The sequence below is a fragment of the Cervus canadensis genome, chromosome 12 (assembly GCF_019320065.1).
Source record: "Cervus canadensis isolate Bull #8, Minnesota chromosome 12, ASM1932006v1, whole genome shotgun sequence".
Taxonomy (NCBI): Eukaryota; Metazoa; Chordata; class Mammalia; order Artiodactyla; family Cervidae; genus Cervus; species Cervus canadensis.
Genome location: NC_057397.1, coordinates 73316591 through 73338891, shown reverse-complemented (window position 1 = coordinate 73338891; position 22301 = coordinate 73316591). Strand labels below are relative to the sequence as shown.

Here is a 22301-nt window from a genome sequence, read left to right as displayed (position 1 = left end):
TAGACAATGAACTAGGTTGGTTTTAATTGCAATAAAAATTTGATGTTGTGTATAGAATAACCTACAATATTTTCCCTTTTCTGTTCGGTTGGCACATGAAATTTTTATGTTCAATTTTTGGATAAAAAGGTCAAAATCTATTCTATGAAAAGTCTGTTGCTGTTTAGTTGCTCTTTTGCAACCTGACAGATTGTATCCCAGCAGACTCCTCTGTCCATGGAACATCCCAGGCAAGAATATGGAGTGGGATGCCATTTCCTTCTCCAGGAGATCTTCCAATCCAACGATTGAACCCACGTCTCCAGCACTGGCAACTGAATTCTTTAGCACTGAGCCACCAGGGAAACCATTATGGACAAAAGGTCAATGTCAGTGCTTTTAAAATTTTGACATGCATACTAATCACTTATGGATTGTGCTAAAATATATGTTTTACACAGCATATCTAAGTAAAGGTTTGAGTTCTGCATTTCTAACAAGCTCCCAGGTGAGGCTGATGCTGTTCTTCTAAGAGTTCTAACTGCATAACCACTTTCTGGCCTTATTACCTAAGTCCAGCAAAATACAGGCTAGTCAGAAACATCCCGAATTCCGACTTCACCAAGCTTCTGAGGAACTTTCTAATAGATAGATGATGTCTCCGTAGATGTGGGAGATAGGGATATGTTTGTCTAAACAGATCCTCAGGTGGTTCGAATGGCTAACCAGGTTTGGGAACCGCGATCCAAATTACAGCTTAAACAAATATGATGACACCAGAATAGTCACATAACACCCAGATAGCAAATCAACTTGTCCCTGTTTACCACAGAATGAAAAGGTCCAATCTTCTACACAGGTCCAGTCTTCTACAATCAGTTCTCTTTATGAGCTTTGAATTCCCATAAAAGAATTAAATGAAGTCCTTAGACACTTGGTGTGAAGGAAATAACATTATTTTCCAAGTAGAAAATGAACAAAGTACCTGGGTATATATTTGCTTTAAAGGCACTTGGGTCCAGAGCAGGAGCTGCTGAATATTCCCTGAAATGGTCAGATGATGCAGTTTCCAAGTCAATTATTTTCATTTTAATCCAAGGCTTTAAAAGAATCAAGAGTGCCGAGTATAAAATGTATTAGCATGTGCCATTCTAAGCTAGGTGAGAAAACAAATTTGCAAGTATCTTTCTCTAACCAGGGCTTTTTAATCACCTCTCCATTTCCTTTGACAGGAGGATGTATTCCAGGACTTCAGAAGAGCTTTGTGATTGAAGTCAGTTTTATAATGCTAAAATGGCTAGTAAGCCCAATTAGCTTGTACAGAATTGATTCACTGACTGCAATATTCATATTATTTTGAATAATAACACATACCAGTTTTGAATGCCTAAAATATGCTAGGCTCTAGGCTAAAAGTATTGTACTCACATGAATTAGCAAATACAAAACTAAGAGCTATTGCAAATTTACTAATATTAGAAGCATTTTATAAATAAGGGAAATAGAGGTTGGGGAAGCTGCCCATCTTGCAGTGTGTGGGTGTTAATGACAGCCGTGTCGGACTCTTCGCGACCCCATGGACTGTAGCCCGCCAGGCTCCTCTGTCCATGGGGATTCTCCAGGCAAGAACACCGGAGTGAGTTGCCATGGCCTCCTCCAGGGGATCTTCCTGACCCAGGGATTGACCCCAGGTCTCCCGCGTTGCAGGCAGATTCTTTACCGTCTGAGCCACCAGGGAAGCCCTTGTTTTAATCCATACCTATATACATCGTATGCAGGTGGTATAAATTCCACTATGACTTTCATAAATCTCTGAATTGATAAAGCAGAAATGGAGTCCATTTCAACTTCATAAAATTAAAGAACTGTCGTAGCATCAATGATCCCAGCTTTTTAGAAACCAGGGAAATAGTTTTCTCTGCACCAAAACACATGAGGATGCAGAGCCTAATTTAAGACAGGAAGCCTAGTGTTTTTGCTTCACTTCAACTTTTAAGTTAGATCCCAAATTATAGCCTATCATACAAATAGACCTCCAAATGAAAAAAATGGTCATAACCACTACTCATTGTGTTATTAGGAGGAAAAGTTCCCCCAGATTAGAGCAGCTTGGGGAGCCTAACAGGAAATGTACAAAGTTGTGTAGGAAAGTCTTTGCAGAAGTGGTAAGTAGGACCAACCAGGGCGAATCTTTGGGCGATCCCAAAGAAGAGATCTCCATGCTGAAAAAGTAAGATTTCTGAAGGTATGTCTGAGGTTTGTTAACACTGCTACAGGGACTTATAGGAAGGGCTCCAGAAAGACTGTCTTAGGAAGAGACAGGGACACACTTTGGAAAACTGATGCAGTGCTGTTTAGAGGTATCACCTGCTAGCAAATGAAAAAGAAGAACGGAAGCAGTTGAGAGTATGATCCCATTGAAACAGATTTTTAAAATCAGAGCAATCCTGACGGCAGAAAAAGCATCCTATACTAAATAAAGTGCTCTTAACATAGCAGCAGAAAGAATCTTTGAAAGGAGAAAAATGATCAGAAATAAAGATAAAAGGAATTAGAGACAAAATGCTATAAATAAAAGTCATGCAAAGAAGATTGTTGCATTAGCTTCCTAGGGTGGTTAGACCAAAAACTACAAACTGGGTGACTCTTAACAATAGAAATTTATGGTCTCTTAGTTCTGGAAATCAGAAGTCCAAAATCAAGGGGTCATTATGACTATGCTTCTTCTGAAATCTTTTGGGGAATCCTTCCTTGCTTCTTCCTAGCTTCTAGTGATTTGCATGTAATCTTTGGTTTTCCTTAGCTTTTACTCTGTTATAACTCCAATCCCAATCTTAATTGACATGAAAGAAATGGCATTCTCTGAGTGTCTCTCTGTCTTCACATGGCTGTCTTCTTATAAAAAAAAATCAATCATATTTGATTAGGGACCCATGATACTCTAGCAAGACCTCATCTTAAATAATTACATCTGCTCTGACCTTATTTCCCTCTAAGTTCATATTCTGTGGTACTCGGGGTTAGGACATCAACATAGCTTTCTTGGTGGGGAGGGTATAATGCAACTTACAAAATCATAGATATATATATATGTGTGTGTGTGTGTGTGTGTGTTTCTCTGAAGAGGAAATCTAAAACAATTAAATACAAGTATCTGAAACCATGAGGAGGAAATGGCAACCCACTCTACTATTCTTGCCTGGAAAATTCCAGGGACAGAGGAGGAGCCTGACAGGCTACCCATGGGGTCTTTGAAAAGTCACACATGCCTGAGCACACACATATATACACACATACACATCTAAAATCATAATTCAAAATTCAAGACATTTTCTGGAATAAAAAAACGGTGTAGATACACTATAAGCAGATACATGGTAAATGACATGGGTAAAATGACAACAATGTTAACTCTGACCAAAAAAGAGCTACTTATGAAAGAAAGAAAACTATCTTGTGCACATAAACACATTGAACTCCAGGAATAGTCACACACTATCTACTAGGTACTCCAAGCAATGAGTGTACATACAAATTTTCATCTAGCCTAGATGAATTTAAGTACCAAAAGAATTTGGAAAATGCAGAACAGAGGAATTATTGTACCCATGTGTTCTTCTTGAAGAATCTCCTACAGGAACTCTCCACTGAACCAATAAATAACTGGAGAAACTTCATTAAAATAGCTGGTGGCGAGCAGTGGATTTATTTAACTAGAGATCTAACACTAAAACAAATTGGGGATTGGTGTTTTCAAAAAATACCCACAAGTTCTTTGGTATCCCTCTTTTTAAGAGGCTTGTCTCTCTTCCTGCTGGGTGAGATCTGGACTTAGTGAATTCCTACAAATAGAAAGCAAAAACAAAAAAGCAGAAGTGATGATATGTGACTTTGGAGACTAGGTCATAAAAAAAAGAAAAGCATTCCCTCCTCTTTCTCTCTTTTCTCACTCCCTCTTGGAAAACCACTGCCATGTCGTGAGGAAACTCAGACAGTCTGTGGAAAGGCCCAAGTGATAAGGAAATAAACCTACTGTCAAAAGCCAGCCAGCAGCCAAGTCTTCCTGCCAGCAGCCCCGTAAGGAAGCCATCCTTGAATCAGAAATGTCAGCCCGGTCAAGCCTTCAGATGACTTCAGCCGTAGCCAATATGCTGAGTGTAACCTCAAAAGAGCACTGAAGACAGAATCGAGTTAATTCACTCGTGGATTTAAAAACTACATGGATAACAAAATTTTGTTGTTTGAAGTTACTAACTTTTGGGGTAATTTGTTACATAGCAGTAGACAGCAATTAAAAATATTCACAACTATTAAGTGGAGCGCTCTCAACATTGTTGGTCAATCACTCAGTCGTGTCTGACTCTTTGCAACCCCATGGACTGCAGCACGCCAGGTTTCCCTGTCCTCCACTCTCTCCCAAAGTTTGCTCAAGTTCATGCCCCTTGAGTCAGTGATGCCATCCAACCATCTCATCCTCTGCTTCCCTCTTCTCCTTTAGCCTTCCATCTTTCCCAGCATCAGGGACTTTTCCAATGAGTCGGCCCTTTGCATTAGGTGGACAAAGGATTGGAGCTTCAGCTTTAGCATCTCTGCTGTCAGTAACAGTCAAGGTTGATTTTCCTTTAGGATGGACTGATTGGATCTCCTTGCAGTACAAGGAACTTTCAAGAGTCTTCTCCAGCACCACAGTTCTAAAGCATCAGTTCTTGGGTGCTCAGCCTTCTTTACGGTTCAACTCTCACATCCATACCTGACTACTGGAGAAACCATAGCCTTGACTGTGCAGACTTTTTTCACCGAAGTGATGCCTTTGCTTTTCAGTACACTGTCTAGGCTTGCCATAGCTTTCCTAGCTCGCATAGTAGATGAAGGAAAATGTGAGCGTGGCTGAGGAAGCTGGCAGAGGGAAATCTGGCAGGACTTTAAGGAGGTGGCAGAGAAAGTCTAGAGTGCTTTGAGTGGACTCTGAGTAAAAGTCTATACTTTGAAGAGGCTTCTGGTGGAAGTTGAAGGGAGTTGAGGAAGATGGGACTGGAAACTGAAGGAAAGGAAGTCCTTGTTCTGTAGTGACAGAAAGTTTAGCATGACTTTAACTTGCATTTATGCAGAAATTAGAAAATGCATCTAATTTATTATGTGATCTAGCAAAGGCTTAACCATAATATTAAAATTGTCGTTTGGTTTATTCTTTTTTTTTATTTATTTTTGACACTTCTTTTTTTAATTGAAGTGTATTTGCTTTACAGAATTTTGTGGTTTTCTGTCAGACATCACAAATCAGTCAGAGGTACACCCACGTCCTCTCCCTCCCAAACCTCCCTCCCACCTCCCTCCAAGCCCACCCTTCTAGATGGTCACAGAGCCCTTGCTTGAGTCCCCTGAGTCATACAGCAAGTTCCCATTGGCTATCTATCTTACATGTGGTATGTGAGTTTCCCTGTTACTCCCTGCAAACACCTCACCCTCTCCACCTCCCCGCCCCCGTGTCCTTGGGTCTGAGCTCTATGTCTGTTTCTCCACTGTTAGTAGGCTCTAGGTTCATCCACCTCATTAGGACTGACTCAAATGCATTCCTTTTTATGACTGAATAATATTCCATTGTGTATATGTACCACAGCTTCTTTATCCATGAATCTGTCAATGGACAGCTAGGTTGCTTCCATGTTCTAGCTATTGTAGACAGTGCTGTGATGAACATTGAGGTACATGTATCTTTCTCAGTTTTGGTTTCTTCAGGGTGTATGACTAGTAGAAGAATTGCTGGGTCATATGGTGGGTTTATTCCAAGCTTTTTTAAGGAATCACCATACTGTCTTCCATAGCAGCTGTATCAATTTACATTCCCACCAGCAATGCAAGAGTGTTCCCTTTTCTCCACACCCTCTCCAGCATTTATTGTTTGCAGACTTTTTGATGATGGCCATTCTGACCAGTGTGAGGTGATATCTCATTGTAGCTTTCATTTGCGTTTCTCTAATAATGAGCGATGTTGAGCTCTTTTCATGTGTTTGTTAGCCATCTGTATGTCTTCTTTGGAGAAATGTCTGTTTAGGTCTTTTTCCCACTTTTTGATTGGGTTGTTTGATTTCTGATATTGAGTTGTATGAGCTGCTTGTATACTTAGGAAATTAATTCTTTGTCAGTTGTTTCCTTTGTTATTATTTCTCCCATTCAGGATTGTCTTTTCCTCTTGTTTGTAGTTCCCTTTGCTGTGCAAAAGCTTTTAAGTTTAATTAGGTCCCACTTGTTTATTTTTGTTTTTATTTCCATTACTCTAGGAGGTGGATCATAGAAGATCTTGCTTTGATTTATGTCGTTTAGTGTTCTGCCTATGTTTTCCTCTCAGAGTTTTATAGTTTCTGGTCTTACATTTAGGTCTTTAATCCATTTTGATTTTATCTTCGTGTATGGCATTAGAAAGTGTTCTAATTTCATTCTTTTGCATGTATCCTTGAAGCTTATAATAAAGTGTAAGAGTATAGAGATGAGAAAAAAAATACTGTTAAATCAAAAGGAACCAGGACTTGCTGGCTTGAAGATTCCCAGCCTCACTAGACTGCAAATGATGCTAAAAGTAAGAAATGGCTTCCAAATAAAGATGCGATTCAGAGCACTGCCAAAAAAACTTGGTCTGTGATGAAGCAAAGAACATGGCTTCAATCTTTATTAAAATTATTCCTTAAGGCTGCCAAGAGCTCTAAGTTGGAGCTCTAAGCTGTGCCTAGGCCAAAGAACAATAGGGTATGTTTGACTGAGGCGTGTCTCCCAACAACAGTATTTCTAAGAAGCTTAAGGGTTCCATCTCTCAGCTATCTCAGGAGAAGCTTAAAATAGAGAAGGGGCTTATCCCAAAGAGATTTATGTGCATGTGATTTGTGGGGATGGCCTTTATCTAAAGGAGTGAATCCTTACTAAGATTCACAGGAAACCCACAGAGTTCTTAATAGAATTATGTTTTCAGAAGCACTTCCAGCTTGGAAGAAAAAGGACATAAATGACACTTGATGAACGCAGTCTTTATACCCACAAATTTTGGCATTGAAATGCTTGAAAAACTATGAAGCAGTAAAGATGAGTTACCATTCCTGGGAAGAGAATGACTCGCAGAGTAGAACCAACAGTCCAGAGGGTTCAACGAAGAGGAGTAGATAGAACTGAGTCCTCATCCAAGAATTTCCAACCCTGGCCCAGATGAACTTTCAGAATGTTTCTCTTTCATACAGAAATTTCTGAAATCTTATTTTAATGCTTGTTCCATCACCAGGTGACTGACATGTAAAAAGGAACATACTTATCTCTTTAGTTACAGGCTTTCAGATTTAGAGAAACTGTACTTAAGGAGCTGGACTAAAAGAACTATACCCATGGCGTCTCAAGTGCACCTGGATCTGATTTCAGTGACAAGATCTTGAACTTCAAGGTGATATTATAGTGGCATAAGACAGTAAAGGGTACTGGGAGGGAAAAAAAAGTGGATTTTGCATATGAGAAGACTGTTTTGTGATAAGGGTTTTAATAGGTTTTTTTAAATAGGAGCCTACAAATTCTTCGATTTGCCCCTTTCAAGAGGTACAGCCTAATTCCCCTCACTTTAGTATGGGCTGGACACAATTACTTGCCTCCAATAAATTTTAAAAAAAGAGCAGAATAAGTGGTATGTGATTCCAAGGTCTAGATCATAAAAGTTATTGTATCTACATCTTTCTATCTTTGATCACAGGGGAGATATCAAAGGACACTGAAGTAAATCCCATATGATGAAAAACTGAGACCCACGGCCAGTCACCAGCTAGGAAGTAGGGCATCCTTCCTTTGGACAGATGTCCCTCCTAAAGGACATCTAAAGAGTCCTTTAGAAGACTCTCTTACCTCTAAGCAATGTAAGAGGGTCATCTTAGGAAAGTATCATCCAGTTCCAGTTCAGTGATCTGACAATCACCACGCCAGCCAAATGCTTAACTGCAACTTCATGACAGACCCCAAGTTTGAATCACCCAGCAAAGCCACCTATGGACTACTGACCCTCAGAAACTCCATGAGATAAAAATATCTGTGGTTTTAAAGTAAGTTTTGAGGGTCATTTTTTCCATAGAAAAAGTATTTTTAAAAGCCTAAATGACATATTGATAGCTTACAGTGAACAATGTCAGATTCATGATCTCCAAAGAAGAAGATTTAGCTTCGGGACCAGGGACCAGGCTTGACCACTCAAGAGCTTTTGTGTGGCAGAGTTTGTTAAAGTGGAAGAGGACAAAGACAGGTTCTGACACAGACATCAGAAGGGGGCGGAGAGTGCCCCACTTACCAGTCTAAGCAAGGGAGCTATATTCTTTTTTTAATTAATTATTACAATAAATCAAAGGAATGTCTCAGTGTTGCAAAGATTTTACCAGATCACTCCCATAATATACATTTTAAGATGACATGACTAGTCAGAAGATTTTTCAAGAAAGAGAAACTCTCCTCAAGCAGGATACATTGTTGTTATATAATCCTTATGAAGGAATGTAGAAAAAAGCCGCTTGTCCTTTCCTCCTCCTTGAGAATTACAGACCTGTATCGCCTCCTTGAGAGCCCCAGACCCCTTTCTCCCCCTCAGGGACCCCGGACCTCTTATCAACCTGCCTGGGAATTGACTCTATGGAGAGAAGGGAACCCACGTCTCACCCACACACTCTTGGTGGAATGTAAAAACTGGTACGTCTACTACAGGGAACAGTACGGGCACTCCTTAAAAAATTAAAAATAGAGACACCATGTGACCCCGCAATCCCACTCCTGGGCATATACCCTGAAAAAACACGATCCAAAAAGATGCATGCACCCAGTGTTCATTGCAGCTCTATTTACAATAGCCAAGACTTGGAAGCAACCTAAAGGTCCATCGACAGAGGGATGGACAAAGAAGATGTGGTACATGTATACAATGGGATATCACTCAGCCATTAAAAAGAATGAAATAATGTCTTTTTCAGCAACATGGATGAACCCAGAGAGTGTCATACTGAGAGAAGTCAGACAGAGAAGCAGATATGTTGTATGACTCCTTATCCCTTATATGTGGAATATGGAAAGCAATGAAACAAATGAACTTACTTACAAGACAGAAACAGACTCACAGACTCAGGGAACAAACTTACGGTTTCCAGGGGGAAGGGCAGGGGGAAGGGACGGTCAGGGAGTTTGGGGTGGACGTGTATGCTCTATGTTTGAGATGGATGACCAACAAGGAGCTACTGTACCACATGTGGGACTGCCCAGTGCTATGTGCAGCCTGGATGGGAGGGGGTTTGGGGGAGTGTGGACACAAGCTTATGCAGGGCCGAGTCCCTTCACTGTTCACCTGAAGCCATTACAAAACTGCTAATTGGCTATACTCCAATGCAAAATAAGAAGTTAAAAAAATAATAATAAATGGGAACTAATCAAATGTAAAAGTTTTTGCACAACAAAGGAAACCATGAACAACACGAAAAGATGATCCTCAGCATGGGAGAAAACATTTGCAAATGAAGTGATGGACTATAATTAATCTCCAAAGTATACAAACAGCTCATGGAGCTCAATATGAAAAAAAAAAAAAAGCTAATCTTTTAAAACGTATTTCAGTTACAAAATAAATGCACACAGGTGCATTACAGTTGAGCTAGAAACCACTTGACAAGTCGTAATTTCTCATTAACACGTAAACCAAGCCGTTTTGTGTATCATCTGCCAAACGTAGAGTCTGTTAACAGTCAAGCCAGGACATTTCAAACTTAAAAGGACAGGTTTCCCTCATTTAAAGAAATAATGGCATATTGAGGAAAACGCAATAAGGATGCTCTGCCCTCCAGAATCATGGTATTCTGAAGGAGCTGAGTTCAGTTCAGTTCAGTCGCTCAGTCCTGTCTGGCTCTTTGCAACCCCATGGACTGCAGAACACCAGGCAAGCTGAACCTGAATGTAAATATTTTGTTAAGGATCTAGAGCATGGTTTTATCCTTCAAGTTGCTTTTACCAGTTGTATCTTATCACTATAAAATGTACTTTTATAGAAAAAGAAAATAATGCTAAGGGAAAAAACAGTACATGAATGCCTTCTACATCAGCTCTGCTCTCAAATATGAGGTAACTCATGTTGGAAAATGCACCATGAATAAAGAACATGGCCTCCCATTACAGTGACACACAGACAACTATTTAATATTTATTAACTGGAATTAAATAGGAGTACAAGAAAACAAGAAAACTGAGGAGAACTAAATTTCTCACCAAGATGGTCAGAAAAATGCTACAAAGTTCAATTTCTTTTGTCTAGATATAAACCAAGAGTGCATGACAAAAAAAGAAAAAAATAGACTTTTTTTTTCTCCTGTAAATATGACCAACTCACCACAGTTAATGATCTAATTATAATGCAATGTCTCCTTTTAGAGAGAAGATATTTATGTCTTTTTCTGCATGGCTAACACCATAATATAAAGAGTATACTAAATTTATCAGGATATTATACAGTCTCTTTCATAGATGAAAGAAAACTATAGTCCCCTAGGTAGTAGAAATAAAATAACCTAGAATGAAATAACCCATATGTATATTAAAATAGAATTTGTGAAAATGAAGCCTGCCAGATATTAGAAGAAATGATCTCATTATAAAATCCTCAGGTTCTCATTTCTTGGAAAAAGCCCTAATTGTAACTTTATCTTTTTAGTGGCCAATTACTGTATTCAGCATATTTTCTGAAATAAATGCTTTGCTATTTTTATGACATGCCTATCTGTATTTCCAATTCCAAGAATAGTAATCTACAATATAGCCATTTTCATAAGTAAGAAATCTGGAATAAATGACATTGTTCTATCAAAACACAAGTGAGGAAAAAAGCCTTTAAATTTTAGATGAAATGTAAAATAGAAATCCTTTATTAGCATAAATAAAGTACCTTAGATGAGAATCTTGCTATCTCTTCAATTTATCAAATTAGGTCATTAGAGCCTTCTAAGACAAGAATGTACTCTGCTTGAGCCATACAAAGGAAATTGGCCAACTTTTCTAAAAGAGTTAGTTTCTTGTGTTAAAAGGAAATGGTAGCTGATTTGCATTCCCAAAATATAAAGGTTTTAAAAACTCTTACGATACTATAAAGTATGACTTGTCCTGTACAAAATAATGTTCTTACTTTGCATTCTTGTTGATAAACTGGACATTCACAATGTAAGCCCTGCTCTCAAGGTGACCGTATGTGGTGACGGAGAGGATGGCGAAATGCGTGTGGACTGGGAAGTGTGGCCGTGTCCCCACAGCACAGCCTCCTCCAACACACGCCCTGAGAAACACAGCCCAAAAAGGCACTCAGTTTCCCAACATGACCACTGTTCTCATACTTTATCCCTGAAATCATTTGGAAGATTAAAAAAAAAAAATGCTATCCAAGCTCACTAGAACATGCTTGATATTTGAGTATCACTCAGAAGATGATGGGCTATCACTGCTGAAAAGTTAGATATGGCTCCAGCTATCTGACAATTGATATGATTGGATCCTCCCCTTCCCCTAAGGAATTGGCTTCAGAAAAAGAACCAGCTGACCTAAACTGCTGCTTTCATACTGAGCAAGTGAATGGAGTCCTGGTAAACCAGCTTGGAAACAGTCAGCCAAGCATTACAGGGAAAATGACACTTCAAAATTCTGAGTGCCTCTGGTTTACCAAGATGCTGAAAATGTCTTCTGAGTCTGGTTTTCTAAATTTTAGCTTCTGAAATCACTTATTCTCTCAAGTTTTAGGTTTTTTTCAATAAACAAAGTGAACTATGTAAGTAGTCTGGAGGTGAAATTGACATCCAAATCTCTCTTGGATTACAGTTTAGCGTTTCCCAACAGCAGTAACACTGACATTTTGGAACAGTTTACTCTGGGTTGTATGGGGCCGCCCTGTGCATTGTAAGATATTAACAGCGTTTTTGACTTCTACTCCCTAGATTCTAATGGCAATCGTCCCACTCCCCCTCAGCAACGGTGACAACTGAGAATTCTTCAGACATTGCCAAATGTCCCTTGGGATATACACAGCTCCACCCACTGAGGTCCCCTGGATTTGTGCTTTTTTTTTTTTTTTTTTAACTTTTCTTATGGGGATGAAGAAGAAATAAGACTGTATAAACAATTGAAGAGAGGAGATTCAGATGACAGAGTAGGAAAACGGTGAGCTCACCTCTTCACACAGACACACCAAAAGTACAACAGAGAGAGGAACTCTCTGGAAACAACCTAAAGGCAAGCAGAGTAGCTCTTCTAAACGAGGGAGATAAAGGGGAAATCACATCGAGATGCTTAGAAGGAGCAGAAATGCAGTCTAGTCAGGACCCGCAGCTCTGATGAGCAACCCAAAGGTAGAAGGGGAAATCAGAAACTCGGAGCTTTTCCACAGGACGTGAGCTTTTCCCGTGTTGGACAAATCCCCTTAAAGGGCTCAGTCGGGTGAGTCACAGGGCTGTAAGAAACCCAGGCTCCGCGCTTAAACTCCCTCGCTCCGCGTCCCGCACGGAGGCGGCACGTCGAGCAGAGCCCGCTGCTTTAGCCAGCCCTCCAGGACCACTCTCGCGCATCCTCAGCTCCATCGCGCTCTGCTCCGGCCTCTGCCTCTGCAGCCAAGGCGGTGACCTCCGTCCCGTCCAGGACAGACCCTGGCCCTGCACAGCTCCACCGAAGCGGCGGGCTTGGCCCGCCCAGGAAAAACCTTGGTTCATGACCAGTTTGGCTCCAAAGCAGAACTCTTTTGGCTTCCCATCAAATCCATCTGAGACAGTCTGCATAGGGGCGCTCCACATAAAGACATACCTTCCCCATCCCTCTCCCTTCCCCACCCCTCGGGGTGGACGCAGAGCCCCTGCTTGAGTTCCCGGAGTCATTCAGCAAATTCCCATTGGCTCTCTATTTTATATCCGGTGATGTGAGTTTCCACGTCACTCTCTGCAGACCTCTCACCCTCTCCTCCCCTCTCCCCACGTCCATGAGTCTATTCTCTCTATGTCCGTTTCTCCACTGTTGCCCTGTAAATAATTAGGTACCACTTTTCTAGATTCTGTATATATGTGTTAGAATATGATATTTATCTTTCTTTTTCTGACTCACTTTGCTCTGTATAACAGGTTCTAGGTTCATCCACCTCATGAGAATTGACCCTAATGTGTTCCTTTTTATGGCTGAGTAATATTCCATTGTGTATATGTACCACAACTTCTTTATCCATTCATCTGTTGAAGGACATCTAGGTTGCTTCAGTGTTTCAAAAGGGAGGGGATATATATGTACACCTTTGGCTGATTCATGTTGAGGTTTGACAGAAAACAGCAAAATTCTGTAAAGCAATTATCCTTTAATAAAAAAATAGATAAATTTTAAAAAAACATACCTTTAAGACAGGGACAGGTAATCATTTCACTAACTCATAGAGACCAACACAGACAATCAAACAAAATAAGAAAACAGAGGAATATGTTCCAAATGAAAAAACAAGATAAAAATTTCAGAAAAACAATTCTAATGAAATGAAGATAAGTAATTTATTAGATAAAGAACTCAAAGCAATGATCATGAAAATGCACACCAAACTCAGGGAAAGAATAGGAGAAAACAGTGAGAACTTCAACAAAGAATTAGACAATATGAAAAAGTCTAGAGCTGAAGAACGCAACAACTGAAATGAAAAGTACCCCACAGGAAGTCAAGAGCAGACCGGGTGACAGAGGAGCGTGCGTAAGTGACCTGAAAGCAAGAATAGTGAAAATAAGCCAAAGCAGCAAAAAGAAAAGGATGTAAAAAACAAAGATACCTCAAGAGACACCTGAAACAACATCAAGTGCAGTAACATTAATATTACAGGGGTCCCAGAAAGAGATGGGAACGAGAAAAGAATAGAAAATATATTTGACAAAATAATGACTGAAAAATTCCCCAACTTGGGGAAGGAAACAGAATCCAAATCCAAGAAGCGAAGAGAGCCCCAAACAGGAGGAACCTAAAGTGATCCACACCAAGATATATCGTAATGAAACTGACAGAAGTTAAAGAGAGACTGTTAAAGGAAGCAAGATAAAAGCCAAGAATCATATACAAGGGAACTCCCATAAGGCTAGTACCTGATTTTTTAGCAGAAACTTTGCATGCCAGAATAAAATGAAATGACACTATGTAAAGTGCTGAGAGCCAAAAATCCTCCAAGCATGGATACATCAGGCTGCAAAATTATCATTCAGGAAAAGGATAGATCAAGAGTTTCTCAGATAAGCAGAGACTTAAAAAAGTTTATTAGCAATAAACTAGCCTTGCAAAATATATTAAAGGGCAATATTTAAGTGAAAAAGAAAAATCCATAACAAGAAATAAGGAAATATATTTTTAAAACTTACTGTAAAGGTACATATATAGTAAAGGCAGTGACTCAAACTCTTAAAAAGCTATTATGAAAGTTAACAGACAAAGGTCATAAAATCAACTATAATCAACTTTCTTTTTTAACTATAAGCAGTTAAAGAATAAAGGAAAAGGTCTAAAATATTTAATCAGAAATATAAAACATGTCAGGGGAGTATAAACTGCAGAGCTTTTAGAAGGTGTTCAAACTTAAATGACTAATGGCTTAAAAAATACACACACATGTTGATATATATGACACTCACATCTATGCATGACTACTGGAAAAACCATAGCTTTGACTATACAGACATTGTCAGCAAAGTGATGTCTTCGCTTTTTAATACACTGTCTAGGTTTGTCATAGCTTTCTTTCCAAGGAGCAAGCATCTTTTAATTTCATGCCTGTAGTCAACGTCCACAGGATTTTGAGGCCCAGGAAAATAAAATCTGTCACTGCTTCTACTTTTTTCCTTTCTATTTGGTAAGAGATGATGAGTGGGACCAGGAGCCATGATCTTTGCTTTTTGGTCCTTGAGTTTTAAGCCAGCTTTTTCACTCTCCTTTCACCCTCATCAAGAGGCTCTTTAGCTCCTCTTCACTTTCTGCCCTTAGAGTAACATCATCTGCGTATCTGAGGCTGACGTCTCCTGGCGATGTTGATTCCAGCTTAGATTCATCCAGCCCGGCATTTCGCATGGTGTACCCTCCACATTAGTTAAATAAGCAGGGCGACAATATACAGCCTTGTCATACTGCTGTCCCGATTTTGAACCAGTCCGTTGTTCCATGTAAGGTCCTAGCTGCTGCTTCTTGGCCGCATACAGGTTCCTCAGGAGACAGATAAGGGGGTCTGGCATTCTCGTCTCTTTCAGAACTTTGCACAGCCTGTTGTGATCCACCCAAAGGCTTTAGCACAATCAATGAAGCAGAAGTTTTTCTGGACTTTCTTTGCTTTCTCTGAAATCCAATGAATGTTGGCAATTTTGTCTCTAGTTCCTCTGCCTTTTCTAAACCCAGCTTGTGTACATCTGGTAATTCTCAGTTCACAAACTGCTGAAGCCCAGCTTGAAGGATTTTGAGCATCACCTTACTAGCATGTGAAATGAGCACAATTGCCCTGCAGTTTGAACATTCTTTGACATTGCCCTTCTTTGGGATTGGAATGAAAACTGACCCTTTCCAGCCATCCCCTCCTCCAGTAGACCACATTCTGTAAGAAGTCTCCAGTATGACCTATCCATCTTGGGTGGCCCTGCAAGGCATGGCTCATAGCTTCATTGAGTTACCCAGGCCCCACGACAGGGCTGTGATCCATGTAGGTTTCCAAAGGTGACATATAGATAATTAATAAGTACCTCAAATGATGCTCAGAGTTGCTCATTATTAAAGAAATACAAATAAAAACCATAATGAGGTATCAACTAAGTCCTATCAGAATGGCCGTCATCAAAAAGTCTAAGAAAATAGCAAATATTAGAGAGGATGTGGAGAAAAGGGAACAATTGTACAGTTTTGGTGGGAATATAAATTGGTGCATTACTATGGAAAAGAGTATGGAGGTTTCTTCTAAAACTAAAAATGGAATTAGCATATGATCCAGCAATTTCACTCCTGAGTATGTACACAGAGAAAATGAAAGCTGCAACTTGAAAAACCTGCATGCACGTCAATGTTCATAGAAGCACTATTTACAATAGTCAAGACATAAAAACAACCCAAGTGCCCACAGACAGTTGTTTTAAGAAGAGATGATAGATAAATAGATAGAAAACAGACAGAGACACAATGGAATAATATGAAGTCTAAAAAGAATGAAATACTGCTATTCATAGCAGTTGGATAGACTTAAAAATGTGCTTAGTGAAATGTCAGAGAAAGGCAAACACCATGTGATATCAGTCATGTGTGGAATCTAAAAAAACAATACAAGTGAACATATACGCTAAACAGAAACAGACTCACAGATATAGAAAATAAACTTGTCATTACCAAAGGGGAGAGGGGAGGGGGAAGGACAACTTAGGGATATGCGATTAACAAACTGTAACATATAAAATAGATAAGCAACAAGCTGGTAAAGAATCCGCCTGCAATGCGGGAAACCTGATATTAATCCTTAGGTTTAATAAGGACCTGCAAGCGGGTCCCACACCTACTGACTGTCCCTTCCCAGTGGAATGCCCATGTTCTCCCGCCCTGGCTTTAGGACCTCTCACCCCCAACACCTTCCTTGTGCAGTCAGCGGCTCAGCCAGGGAGAATCTAGACATGCTGTGAGATACCCTTTCTCTTTCCACCTTCTCTTGAGGACCATCCATCCCGATCTGCCAACATCTCCAGGTGCTTCACATGAATCACTACAAAACTGGTGAATTTCTCCTCTTGGCTAGCCCGAGATCTCCTTCCACTCCCCTTGAGCTGATCACCCAAGATAGGATGCCGATCAGCCAGAGATCAAGAGGCCCTCTGTCAGACAGTGTGTGCCTGGAGAGGTCCTCTATTCTTGGAGGAAGCCCCAGTCTAGATCACAGCCTCAGCTCCCTTGTGGACACAGTGAGGCCCATCTCCTTCTAGGGATGCCTTTTGGGTAGAGGCTATGCTTGGCTATGGCTTCCCAGGTGGCTCAGCGGTGAAGAATCCTCCTGCCAATGCAGGTGAGGCAGGAGACACAGGTTCAATCCCTGGGTCAGGAAGATCCCCTGGAGGAGGAAGTGGCAACCCACTCCAGTATTCTTGCCTGGAGAATCCCGTGGACAGAGAAGCCAGGCAGGCTGCAGTCCATGGGGTCGCAAAGAGTCATACGCGACTGAGTGACTGAGCAAGCGCCCATACCTGGTTAAGATCCAATATGGGTCTAACACTCTATCCCTGCTGACCCACCTTTTGGATGTAATTTTTTTTAATGTTTTACTTATTAATATATTTTGACTGTGCCTGGTCTTAGTTGCAGCACATGGCATCTAGTTCCCTGACCAGGGATGGAAACCAGATCCCTACACCAGGAGCAGGGAGTCTTAGCTACTGGACCACCCAGGAAGTCCTGGGATGTGGTCTGAAAAATGGGACCAAGCTTGACCTCCAAACTCTCAAAAAGAGTAGCGAATCTTCTATGGTGATACTGTTTGGCTGCAGCATCCATTGTCGGATCAGGGGATCTGGCCCCTCAGTGGGTCCCTAAATCATAACACCATCCTACAGCTCTGGTCTCTTCTGTCATAAACTTGGAAAGGGCTCTGAGGTCCATCACATTCAAGCCTTCACATCCTAAAACCCCAGATTGCAACAGACTCGTCACACGTGCCCCTCCAGATTTCCCAGACCTGACGCCGATGTCCCCCATGACCTCTCCCTCAGCCTCTCCCATGCTCCCCTTCAACCCACCCCCCTTCCTGTCACTCCTCCTCTGCACCCCAAGGTCCCCTGGACTCCCCGCACCCGTTCAGTGGCCTCGTATCATGAACACTCTCAACCCCCGTAAACCTTTCACTTCTCTGTGAGGTGGCCAGCGGGAAAATGCACACTGCTTGAGTTCACATCCCCTTTCCTATGTCTGACTTGTCACAAACCAAAGGAATGAAATGGAATAAAGAACCAAGAGGCAAACCCACTCACTCATGGTTAATTAAGCTACAAAAAAAGGAGATGAGAATATTCAATGGGAAAGTCTCTTCAGTAAGTGGTGTTATGAAAACTGAATAGCTACACGTAACAGAATAAAACTAGACCATTTTCTCATATCATCTACAAAAACAAAACTCAAAATGGACTAAAGACGACTGTCACACATGAAACAGGAAAACTCCTAGGGCAAAACATGGATGGTATACTCTTTGACATTGGTTTGAGTTATATGTTTTTGGATCTGTCTCCTCAGGTAAGGGAAACAAAAGTAAAAACAAAACAAAAAACCAAATAGGACCTAATCAAACAAAAAAGCTTTCGCACAACAAAGGATATCATCAACTATAGGAAAAGGTAACCTACTAAATGAAAGAAGCTATTTCCATGTGACTTACCTGATAAGGGTTAATATCCAAAATAGATAAAGAGCCCATTCAACTCAATATCAATGACACAAGCAATCAATTTAAAATGAGAAAAAGTCTGAAATAGACAATTTTTCAAAGATGGCCAGCAGGCACGCGAAAAGATACTCAGCATCACTAACCATCAGGGAAATGCAAATCAAATGAAATATCATTTCACACCTGTCAGAATGGCTATCATCAAAAAAACAAGAAATAACTATTGTTGGTGAGAGTGTGATGAAAAGGGAATCCTTGTGCAATGTTAGTGGGAATTTAAATTGATACAGCCACTGTGAAATATATTATGGCGGTCTCTCAAAAAACTAAAAATAGAGCTATTATATCATCCAGCAATTCCACTTGCATTTCTCAAAGAAAACAAAAAGATATATGCACCCCAATATTCATAGCAGAATTATTTACAGTAGACAAGACATTTCTTCCTTCCTTCTTTCCTTCCTTCTTTCATTCCTTCCTTCCTTTCTTTCTACCATAATGTAATGTTATTGTTGTTCAGTCACTAAGTCGTGTCCAACTCTTTGCAACCCCGTGGACTGCAGCACGCCAGGCCTCCCTGTCCATCACCAACTCCCGGAGTCCACCCAAACCCATGTCCATCGAGTCGGTGATGCCATCCAAACAGCTCATCCTCTGTCATCTCCTTCTCCTCCCGCCTTCAATCTTTCCCAGCACCAGGGTCTTTTCCGATGAGTCAGCTCTTTGCATCAGGTGTCCGAAGTATTGGAGCTTCAGCTTCAGCATCAGTCCTTTCAATGATGGATGCATCCAAAATTCCCCATGGGACAATTGATGCTAGACTGTTGCATTTAATGATATGTTGCTAAAGATATAAAGAAAGCAAGAAAATATAAGAACTAGCTTACAACTTCTGCAGAAGCCCAGATCTATCCTATTTTCCTTACCAGGTGACTAGCTTCCTCAATGTTGACCTACTTTCCATGACTCAGAGCAGCTTACTGATTTCACCAACATGACTAACAACACTCTATTTATCAGAGCAAAGTGACTCCTCACTTCAGCCTAAGACCCATCTCTTGTACATTATCCTGATTTCTTCCAAGAATGATTGAAAACTAAAGTGGCTATCATTCTCAGAAGAAACCACACTTCTGCCAGTCCCAAGTGTGTGGTCTATCCCCATATTCTAACAAAACAAGCTCATAAAAATGTAATAGTACTTTTTTTAGTCTAGGCTTTAAAAACTCTTGGAGTCTAGTCACACAAATGACCATCTGGTGATGATATAAAAGTGATCAGGATATGATAAATGTTTAAAATATGTTATTAGTGAAGAATCACTGAGTCAAGATCCAGGACAGGACAGAAACTCAGAGAAGAAAGTTTGGAACATTCTACCCTTAAAGTGAAGGGAAGTTGCTCACTCATGTCTGAGTCTTTGTGACCCCATGGGACTGCAGCCTACCAGGCTCCTTTGTCCATGGGCTTTTCCAGGCAAGAGTACTGGAGTGGGTTGCCATTTCCTTCTCCAGGGCATCTTCCCAACCCAGGAAAGTAGCTAATTCCAGAAAAAGTGACTGAATAACTGAGCTGTGTTCTTAACAGCTTCGAGGGTAGAGGAGAAAAGTTGAGTTGTGGTGACTTCATGTTATAGAACGGCCTCATTCCTGGGATGAGGATGCGGTGAGCAATTGCCCACACAAAGACCATATCCCAGCTTTAGGCCAGCCGGGTGACCCAAGAGAAAGAAAACTTCTTCACAGTGTTTACCTGTATTTGCACCACATTGTATAGAGTGAGGAAGGCAGTGCATTTAGAATCTTGTCTTATGCTTAAGCACATGTGTTCCCAACATTTGAATGAAGCTCCCTCAGGTAAGTGGCAGGAAATGGATTTTTTATTTAATTATATTGCTACAATTTGACCATATTCTTTTTTTAAAAGTTTATTGAGGTAACACTGGTTTGTAACATTATATAATTTTCATGTGTACAATGTTATGTTTCAACTCTTATATACACTACAGTGTGTCCACCACCAAAAAGAAGGATGGTGGTTTGGATCTTTAGATATTAAAAAATCCATTTCCTACCACTTAGGGGAGGAGCTTCATTCAAACGTTGGGAACACATCTACCCAAGCACATGATAAGATTCTAAGGGCCTCCCCGGTGGAGCTCGTGGTAAAGAAACTGCTAATGCAAGAGACACCAGGGACATGGTTTCGATCCATGGGTAGGAAAGATCCCCTGGAGAGGGAAATGGCAAACCTACTCCAGTATTCCTGCCTGGGAAATTTCATGGACAGAGGAGCCTGGTGGTTACAGTCCACGGGGTGACAAAGAGCCGGACACAGCTGAGACTGAGCCATGCTGCACGTGCTGCGGCTGGTGCACAATAACTGCTTGTTGGTGATGTGTGGGGAAACCCCACATACACACACACACACACACACACACACACACACACAGGACTTGGAGTTCAGAATATCCACGGATATGGCAAGATGGATTTTGCAGATGTGACTAACATGAGGATCTTAAGGAATCTGTCCTAGATAACCTGAATGTGCACCCAAAAATGTCTCTATAAGAGTGATTTAATTTAGAAGAATTTGACACCCTGGTGGAAGCAAGACACAGGCGTGATGCAAGGAAACAGTCATGGACCAAGAGATGCAGATGGCCTCCAGAAGCCGGAAAAGGCTAGAAACAAATTGTCCTCTAGGAGGAACCAGCTCAGTGAGTACCTTGACTTTAGCCCAGTGAGACTGATTTCAGGCTCTGGCTTCTAGAATTGTAGAATAAATTTATGTTGGTTTAAGTCACCCAATTCGTGATAATTTGTTACAGTATCCATAGGAAAGTAAAGTAAACTTTACCACCGTTAAAATGTTGGCCAACTTAATAGTTTTAAAGGTTATCTTTCTTATTTATCGTATTTTTGTTATTATCAAAAATATTGGACAACTTTTCTTAAGATTTTTTGCCATTGGTGTTTTTTTTTTTCTGTAAATTGTCTCCTAATATATTTTGTCCCTTCTCCTGTTAAATATTGATTGTAAGTTTTCTTATTTACTCTTCCCATTTCTTTCCTCCCAAAATTAAGGCATTAGCTTCTGAATCCTTTGAGAGGTTGGGATCCCATCACTCATGATAGGTGTTCCTAAAGATCTTGTCTACATTTTTGAGACACACTAGTCATAAATTGTCCATTGCTAACCACTGCATTTTTGTAAAACCCACATACTAATAATTCAGCTTCTTCCTTATATCTTAACCAGTCCTCTGCTTTCAAACTGGTAGACTCATTAATAAATTCATCATTGTCTTAAAAACAAAAAGTTCTCCTTCATGTCTTGGATTTTAAATCACTGCCTTTGCTTCCCAAATCTGACACTGGCTCCCAGATGCATCACAAATGCTACTACCCCAGAATGAGCTTTAATTTCCTTGATAGTTCATTTCTGTGCCTTTTCAAACAAGCACGCTGGATCCCCATCCCAGACCTACACAGTAATACACTGTATGTTTACCTAACTCCTCAGATACTTGTTATATGTACTCCCAGCAGTACATATACCAGTACATACCAGTCCATACTCCTTCTTCTGGCCAACTCTGGTCTAGTCCTTCTGTAACAAAGAGCAGAGCTGACTCCATGCTGGATCTATTTCTTTAGCTCCAACCTTTGTGCTTTTTGCCTGTGTTTAGTCATGCTGGCTATGCACCTGTAAGAGTGATGCCTACAGCCTGAAATATACATGAGAGTCCATTCTCAAGACTCTTACCTTAAAGGTATAACACTCTTCCATTCGCATAGAGATAAAAAGTTGTAGAACAGAAAATAACAGTTGTCTTGTCAGAGGTTTATAGGGACTTTGTGACCAAGCCTGCTGGATAGCTACAAGAACAAAG

At 40.5% G+C, this 22301-nt stretch overlaps 1 long non-coding RNA gene across 1 annotated transcript; it reads left to right on the top strand.

The window, feature by feature from the left end:
* Positions 1 to 5935: 5935 nt before the first annotated feature.
* LOC122450849 lies at positions 5936 to 20724 on the top strand. Its single transcript, XR_006272242.1, has 3 exons — positions 5936 to 5946; positions 7106 to 7108; positions 20590 to 20724. It is a non-coding gene; the product is annotated as an uncharacterized LOC122450849 (long non-coding RNA).
* The last annotated feature ends 1577 nt before the right edge of the window (positions 20725 to 22301 follow it).